Source organism: Peromyscus eremicus, chromosome 12 (genome assembly GCF_949786415.1).
Source record: "Peromyscus eremicus chromosome 12, PerEre_H2_v1, whole genome shotgun sequence".
NCBI lineage: Eukaryota > Metazoa > Chordata > Mammalia > Rodentia > Cricetidae > Peromyscus > Peromyscus eremicus.
Window position 1 is genome coordinate 19997594 of NC_081428.1, and position 7660 is coordinate 20005253.

Consider the following 7660-nt stretch of genomic DNA (forward strand, 5'->3'; position numbering starts at 1 on the left):
CTGTTACTTTCATTACAACCACACAATCAATTCCATTTAAAGCATAATACAACAGCCAAGTCCAAGGACAATATGGATCCTTGGGAAAAGCTCATACCATTTGCAGGGCTGTACTTCATACAGCTCCCAATAAATTATTTTCTTTCTAATTAGTGTGCACGGTCACTTCAAGAAAACATGCCTAAAATAACATAAAATATCAGCTCTAACAAAAACTTGATTTAGCACTGAATTCTCACTAAAAACAGAATCATGCCTTTTAAACATTAAGAACCTATGAAGGAATTTTTTTTCTGTATTCACTATAACATGAGGAGAATATGATTTTACATTCATTAAAATTTATCAAAGGAATGTTGACACATACCAAAATTTCTACCTTAAAATTAGCAAAGGAAATCTTATTGCAAATGCCACTTCATATCACCTATCCAAAAATGACTTTATTCTGATTAATCAGTTCTTGCCTCAAAATTATGAATATCGTTGCTTCTGTGAGCTTTATGTGTAAATCATTTCAGCAAACAAAGGGAATACACCCCATGGCACCTTTCATTTACACATAACAGCAGCAGTATCTCCAATTATTCTTAAATATCAAAAATAGCATCATCTTCACATGTAACTTATTTGAAAGCACAGAAAAAACCATGATACACCAACACTAATAATAGCTGAATAAATTTAAAACCCTTTTGCTATTTTCTTCCAGATTTGTGAAGGAGGTATAACTAACAAAACATGTATATGTAAAAATCACTTTATATATGTATAGATAGGTATAATCCCTCTGTATGCCACATATATAGCATATGTTATATATATATATGTATATGTATAACATATATGGAATGTTATATTGTATGTATGTTATATATATATATAAAACACATGTATGCCATATATATGGTATACTAAGTGATATTTTAATGTGGGAATACATTACTCAGTGACTAAATAAAGATAATTAATATATTCATTACCCTGTATATTTATGATTTCCTATAGTAACAACATTCAACATACAACTCCTCAGCAGTTTTCAAGCCTATAAAATCTTACTATTAACTAGAGTTATCATGCATTAAGACAATGTCCATGAGCATGTTCATCCTGATACTATTTCCCTTGGACCAGCTTCCCCTATCATCCCACACCTTTATTTTATAAGTGAAGTTATTTTCTTATTTTCACATCAGTTATTTCAATTGCCATTACATGTTAAGTTTTCTCTAACATGTTGCAAATATGTTCAAGACAATTAAAACTGAAAGCTCTCTCAGATTCAATATCAAAAATATATTTGTTATTTAACACACAGCCCATCCCTTCCATATAAGAGGGATAATACATTTGTAGATCAATCTCTTTGATTTTTCCATGGAAAAGACTCTTCTGAAAATTGAGAGTTTGGTGAGTTATTTGTGCAACAAAATATAGTTCTAAATGTAAAATTCTATCATTTCTTCAAAATATCTTGAGGCTACTATTAGTCACTCAACATAAATGACTTTGCTCTAACTATTGTTAAGGAAATCCTCTCTCTTATGAAAAGTTGATTGAGTTTTTTAAGCATAGCATATAAGTAAGATATATTCTAAGAAGTTATTCCCACATCCTCTTTGCCACTCTAAATGATTATGACTGAAAGGGTGTCTTTTGGCTCTTTGTTTCTTGTGTATGTGAGTAATAGTTAATATCATAGCTTTCAGATGCCTGCTGTGTGCCTAGAAGACTCTTGGAATCTCTTTTCCTAACAACTTCCAGAACTGAGTTTCTCACATCACTCAACAGTTCTTTCCTATAAACCATCCTCCACTTATACCCCTGTACCTTCTGACTTAGCTCCCCGGATATTTGTTCACAATGAGTAAGTACCATACTCACAGACTAACTTGCTCAAACTATGCTCTAAGCCCCAATGAGATTAACTCAGAGAAATCAGAGATAGATAAAAATAAGCCTCTAATATTGATACATGACAAGAAGATGGCCAGGAAACAGTCAGGTTAGAATAAGCATTAGTGTGAGCTAATCATATAACACCTAAAATGCAGAAAAGGCATAACAAAGTAAGTAAATCTAAACACAAAAGAGAGATGGGAGTTACTTTAATGTCTGCACACATGTGAGCACACTAAAAAACCTCAGTCATAATTTCAGGGGGTGGATTTTTGTTGTTCACTTGGTGTGTGTGTGCACACACATGTACATGATGTAGGTGTACATGTGCATGAGCATATCCATCCCTCCGTGTCATACACACTGGTGTCTGAAGGCAATATGTGGGAACTGGTTCCCTCTTTGTGGCGGGCCCCACAGACTGAAATCAAGTCATCAGCCTTGACAGCAAGTGCCTTTATCTGCTGACATAATCCGCAAGCCTTCCTTAAATACCCTTAGTCTAGAACATGGTTGTTGAATTTGCATACCTGGCAGGGTCTTAACGTTTTCTTTATTTCTGGGTTTTATATTCAAGGCCATCATGTGTCTTTAGAGAAGAAAGAAAAACATCTTGAAAGTTTAGAAGAGAATCCATCTTCACATCCTGTCCACGTTTGGTCTGGAATGCCAGGGTTACCAATGGACAACCAGAAATTAACAGCTGCGTGTCCTTAACTGTTTTATTTATGTTTAACTTTTAAGAAAATTAGTTGACAATGCTATCTACTCTAACTTTTAAAACTGAAGTTATTCATGGGGAGTCAGTATTCACATGTCGAATAGAAAAAAAAAACGTATTTTTTTTTCTGTGTTGAAGAGACTTTTAAGGAATTATAATATTACTTTTCTATTGGAAGTGTTGAATGCTAGTGAAAGTAATTTGTTAGATTTGATGAATTTCAAAGGAGCAACTATTTGAGAACTACATACTTAAATAACAAAACCTTGTGAATAAAGTTTGTGTCAAAAAATACAAAATCTGCACTAGATATGCTTATAATATATATTATGTTAGAAATGATACTCTAGCCTTTCCTTGGTTTCAACTATAAGAGAATCTATAAGCAACACTGCTTACTAATGAAAAAAAAAAGTGTTACTCTGATCTTAGAGGGGGAAGTAAATCTCTTTCAATTGATACAAATACTGCAAAGTAAGTTCTCTAGTGAAACATTGCTAGAATCCTAGTTACTGAGCTAATACTTTTTAACTTCCATTCATAACTTAGAAATACTACTTAGACTTTTGTGATCTCAGTGCTGATGCTGCCAAAGGTTAGCAAATTTCTAATTCATATACTCATGATCCAACTTACAATAGCTTGAGTTTGGACTCTGACTTAAAATGGTGTAGACGTGATATGTAGTCATTACTAACCATATCTCTAATGAAACTCTGGTATTTTCCTGATACAGTGTTGTATATTATTCCAGACTCTTGCAATGTACAGCAGTAGTTACTAGGCTGCAGCCACAGGTCAGCCATGTGACCATGAGGGTAAATAGTCACTACATTGTGCAAGCCCTCTGCTGATAATCTGTAATTAGTTAAAACCAAAGATGAGAAACATTCGGACATGAGGACATTTCTAAAGGGTGTTGTTCATTTCACAGAATCATACCAGAACAGAAAAGGAGCAGGAATGGATCTCAGTGGTTTTTGTTGTTGTTGTTGTTGTGGTTTTTTTTGTTTTGTTTTTGTTTTTGTTTTCAGAACTGAGGACTGAACCCTGAACCCGGGGCCTTGCGCTTGCTAGGCAAGTGCTCTACCACTGAGCTAAATCCCCAACCCCGAATCTCAGTGTTTTATCACTTGCCTACCATGCACAAAGCCTTGAGCTTGAACTTTAACACTTTGTTATAAAAAGTAGCTATATATCATCTGAAAGGTTAATACAAACACTTGAAATAAACTGTCAACTCTTTTGGGGGAAAGTAATAATTTGGTAGACACCTGCTTTCAACAAGGCCCTTCTGAAATGATCCATAAAGTAAAATATATTGGCCATGTTTAAGTATTTCTTTTGTTTTAAATCCATCCATTCAAATATCATTATTTTTATTCCCTCTGGTATACTAGATTTTAGGGAAATTTATTCACTCAACAAATACTTGATAGAAACCTATTAGTAATGTTCTAGTGGGTAGAAATACAGACATTAAAAAATGATTAAAGGATTATCTGCTATGATGGAGAGTAAGAGAGTGAGAAAGAAGAGGCGGGATTCCAAAAATGTCCTCAGAAGGCAGAATAGGAACAGAGTTTGAAAAACTCAGAACTGTCCAGTCATGAGAACAGTACACAATTTTTGAACTAGAAGGAATAGCTTGTGGCAGAGACCCTGGGTTGACAGGTACTGCATATTGGGAGCAAGAAGAGGAGATCAGCATAATTAGCCAAACTAAAGAGCAAGGGAGTCATCTCTGAGGGCTAGTGGAAGTGAGCCTCTTGCCATTCAAGGGTCTACAGTTACAAAGGAGTCTGATCTTATTCTTCGGGCAGTGGATATCTACTGAGGCACATTTTAATGAAGCCTGGGATAGGAAATCTCTCTGTAACCACTGTAGGCTATCAACTACAATTAATGATAGTATGAAGAATATTATTATCCCTATGGGATTCTTTGGTAAATAATTTGGAGTCCTACCTGTACTTAAATGAAATCTGAAGACCTGAGATACGTGTTTATGTTTTTTTTTTTTTCTTGGAGACTGAAGATTCTGGATCCTGTCTACATAAGATACACAAGATAAAGACCACTTGCATATTAATTAGCTACTATAGCTTCTTATCAAAAGAGAGCTTCTTGCAATATCAATAAGACTGAATTGCCAGTATTTGTCCCAGTAAAAGAATACCCACAGTTGCATGTAAACCCATGCAGTGAGAAGCATGAAAGCAAGCACCTAGAAGAAAAGGTGAAAGACATTAAATGGAGCAGTGTAATCTAAGGATAGCACAGCAATGGCCGAAATACTACTGCCCCAATATGTTGAAATTACACTCAAGTGCTCCTTAGGTAACCTCTGATGTGTTCCCATAGCACCCTAGTGGAGTGTCTTAAGTTCCCACTCCAAAAGGTGGAAATAGCACTGAAGATAGTTCCAAGCAGTTGAAAACCTCTCCCTACTACATCTTAGATAGCAAGCAGTAAAAACTGCCCTTGATAATATGGGGGAAGAGGAATGTAAGCCTGAGGGAGGCAAAGGGAAAATTCTATCTTATGCTACTTGGGCTAAGGACAATTTGCATCAGGGAGTTACCTTGTAGGCAAAAGGAGACATGAGTTGGGCGGGGGGAGTAGTAGTTGATTAATTTGTGTCCTTTGGGACTTTTCCTAAAGAAGGTTTCATATGAGAGTACAATGAGAAGACTTTGAAAGGTTGTGAGAGCATAGAGATGTGATCAGAGCTACAACTTAAAAATATGCAGCATAAGGGAAAGTGGAGAGAGAATGGAAGGTGGATATGATCAAGATATATTGCATACATTTGTAAAATTTTCAGAGAATAATTTTTTTAAATATTTTAAAGAATTTAGTAACATGAAGGTGTATCTTTCGAAAGGTGTATGTACGCAAATACCTGGAAGTGAAAAATATTCCAATATCAGCATCAAGGGATGGCATTTAGCATGCAGGTCTTTATCCTTAATAAAACACACAACTCCGTTTCCATATACCAATCAAATATGATTGAATTATGCAAAATAATATACAAAAGGCATATGGGCACAGCTGCCTAAATGCCTTGGAGTTCAATGACAAAGTAAAAATTAATGACATCATTATGGGTTTTAAAGAGGTAAGAGTGGGCCGTAAGTTTGAATGAAAATTTCCCTATGCTATAAGCCAGCTTGCCCACACTCTTAGAAAATCCGTTTTCTAAGTTCCTAGGGTTCAAAGTGGGTCCTTTAGGAGGACTATATACTTCAACGGTTTAATTTTTTAAGTCCTTGGCTTTCTCTCCCTTTTTTGTTTCATCCAAACAATTTCAAATCAAGTTCCTCCCATTCATTATCTTCACTTTCGCCTTGCATTCCTAAGCCCTTAGGGTTCCTCTAAGACCCACCATGAGCATGCTCCTAAATTCTATCCTCACTCCCCCGACACCCCGCCCCGACCTATCCCCACCCACAAGCAGATAATTCCTTAGGAGACCAACTGTGTTTAAAATCGGAAAGGGGCTTTGAAGCATATTATCTTGAAAGAGATAAGAAAATCAAATGTGCTCCATTAGAGCCTAATTTATTTCATGTTTCTTGCCATTTGTGTCTCCTCCACCTCAACCCACCGCCTTCTCTCTGTATCTGACCTTTGGACTCTTGCTGAAGCGGATTATCTGTCTTTGCTTCCATAAAGAGCGTCTGAACTCCTCCAACCTTGCATTTGTCCATGCTGCTGTTTCTACCTCCGTAAACGTTGTTATTTTGTCAGGAATGGAAGCACCAGCTTTAATGCCAAAGCTACAATGTAACTTTAAGAAGACAGAGTGGCAGTGCCTTCTCAAGTCTCCCCAGCAATAACTCACTTCCCTCAAGGATCAGCACACAATCACAATGATCTTACCCGATCTACTTGACGTGGATACCCCTTCCTTTTACTCCCTTCTTCATAATAAGCCTCCTATTTTACCATACTCTGTGTTATAGTGGTCCATTAGCTAATATTATACTTTCAGGACTTTCTTCTAAAGGTCAAAACTGTTGCATATGCTTTTCTACAATCTATAAGGATCAACCATGGAGTGGATGTTCAGTAAACATCATTAGAACTAAGTATGTTGAACAACCCCAGTCTAGAAGCTTGAAGATCTAAATGTTTCAAAATCTTGGGGAGGTACATATGCTTTGGTAGATGGTCCTTCACCCATGAATACAGGTAGCACTAAACAGACTTTGTGAGTTTTAAAAGAGAGAGAGAACATGAATTTGGGAGTAAAGTACTGGGGATATAGATGAGAAATTTGAAGCAAGATGTATATTTATGGGGTTAATTTGATCAAAGTGCATTATACTCATATATGAAATTCTCAAACAACAAAAGTATTTACAAAGAAAAATGTTCTTTTTTCATCTAAAAAAAATTAATTTTTTAACCTAAAACTTTCAGGGCTGATATGATGTCACAAATTGAAAATTCCACAGGATGAAACTGTGTGTTAAATGTAAAACTACTGCAAATGTTTTATAAAGCTACCTTAAAATTATGTGCTTATCAGAGACAAATAGCCAAACAAACGGAAACACATGAAATATGAACCAATGGCTGAGGGGTCACCAACTGGATCAGGCCCTCTGAGTGGGTGAGACAGTTGATTGGCCTGATCTGTTTGGGAGGCATCCAGGCAGTGGCACCGGGTCCTGTGCTCACTGCATGAGTTGGCTGTTTGAAACCTGGGGCCTATGCAGGGTCCCTTGGCTCGGCCTGGGAGGAGGGGACTGGACCTACCTGGACTGAGTCCACCAGGTTGATCTCAGTCTGTGGGGAAGGCTTTGCCCTGGAGGAGATTGGAATGGGGGGCGGGCTGGGGGGAAGGTGAGGGGGGCGGGAGGGGGGAGAACAAGGGAATCTGTGGCTGATATGTAGAACTGAATTGTATTGCAAAATAAAAATTAAAAAATAAAAATAAAAATAAAAATAAATAAAATAAAAAAAATTATGTGCTTATATACAGGATGTGCATGTGAACTTATGTTCACATGTGTGTCTAAATAC

General features: G+C 36.5%; 1 long non-coding RNA gene across 1 annotated transcript in view; it reads left to right on the plus strand.

The window, feature by feature from the left end:
* LOC131922402 (uncharacterized) overlaps nt 1-2847 on the plus strand; it is a 36679-nt gene extending 33832 nt beyond the window's left edge. The window contains exon 5 of the long non-coding RNA XR_009382268.1: nt 2480-2847. This is a non-coding gene — a long non-coding RNA (uncharacterized LOC131922402). The remainder of the gene's footprint in view (nt 1-2479) is intronic.
* The last annotated feature ends 4813 nt before the right edge of the window (nt 2848-7660 follow it).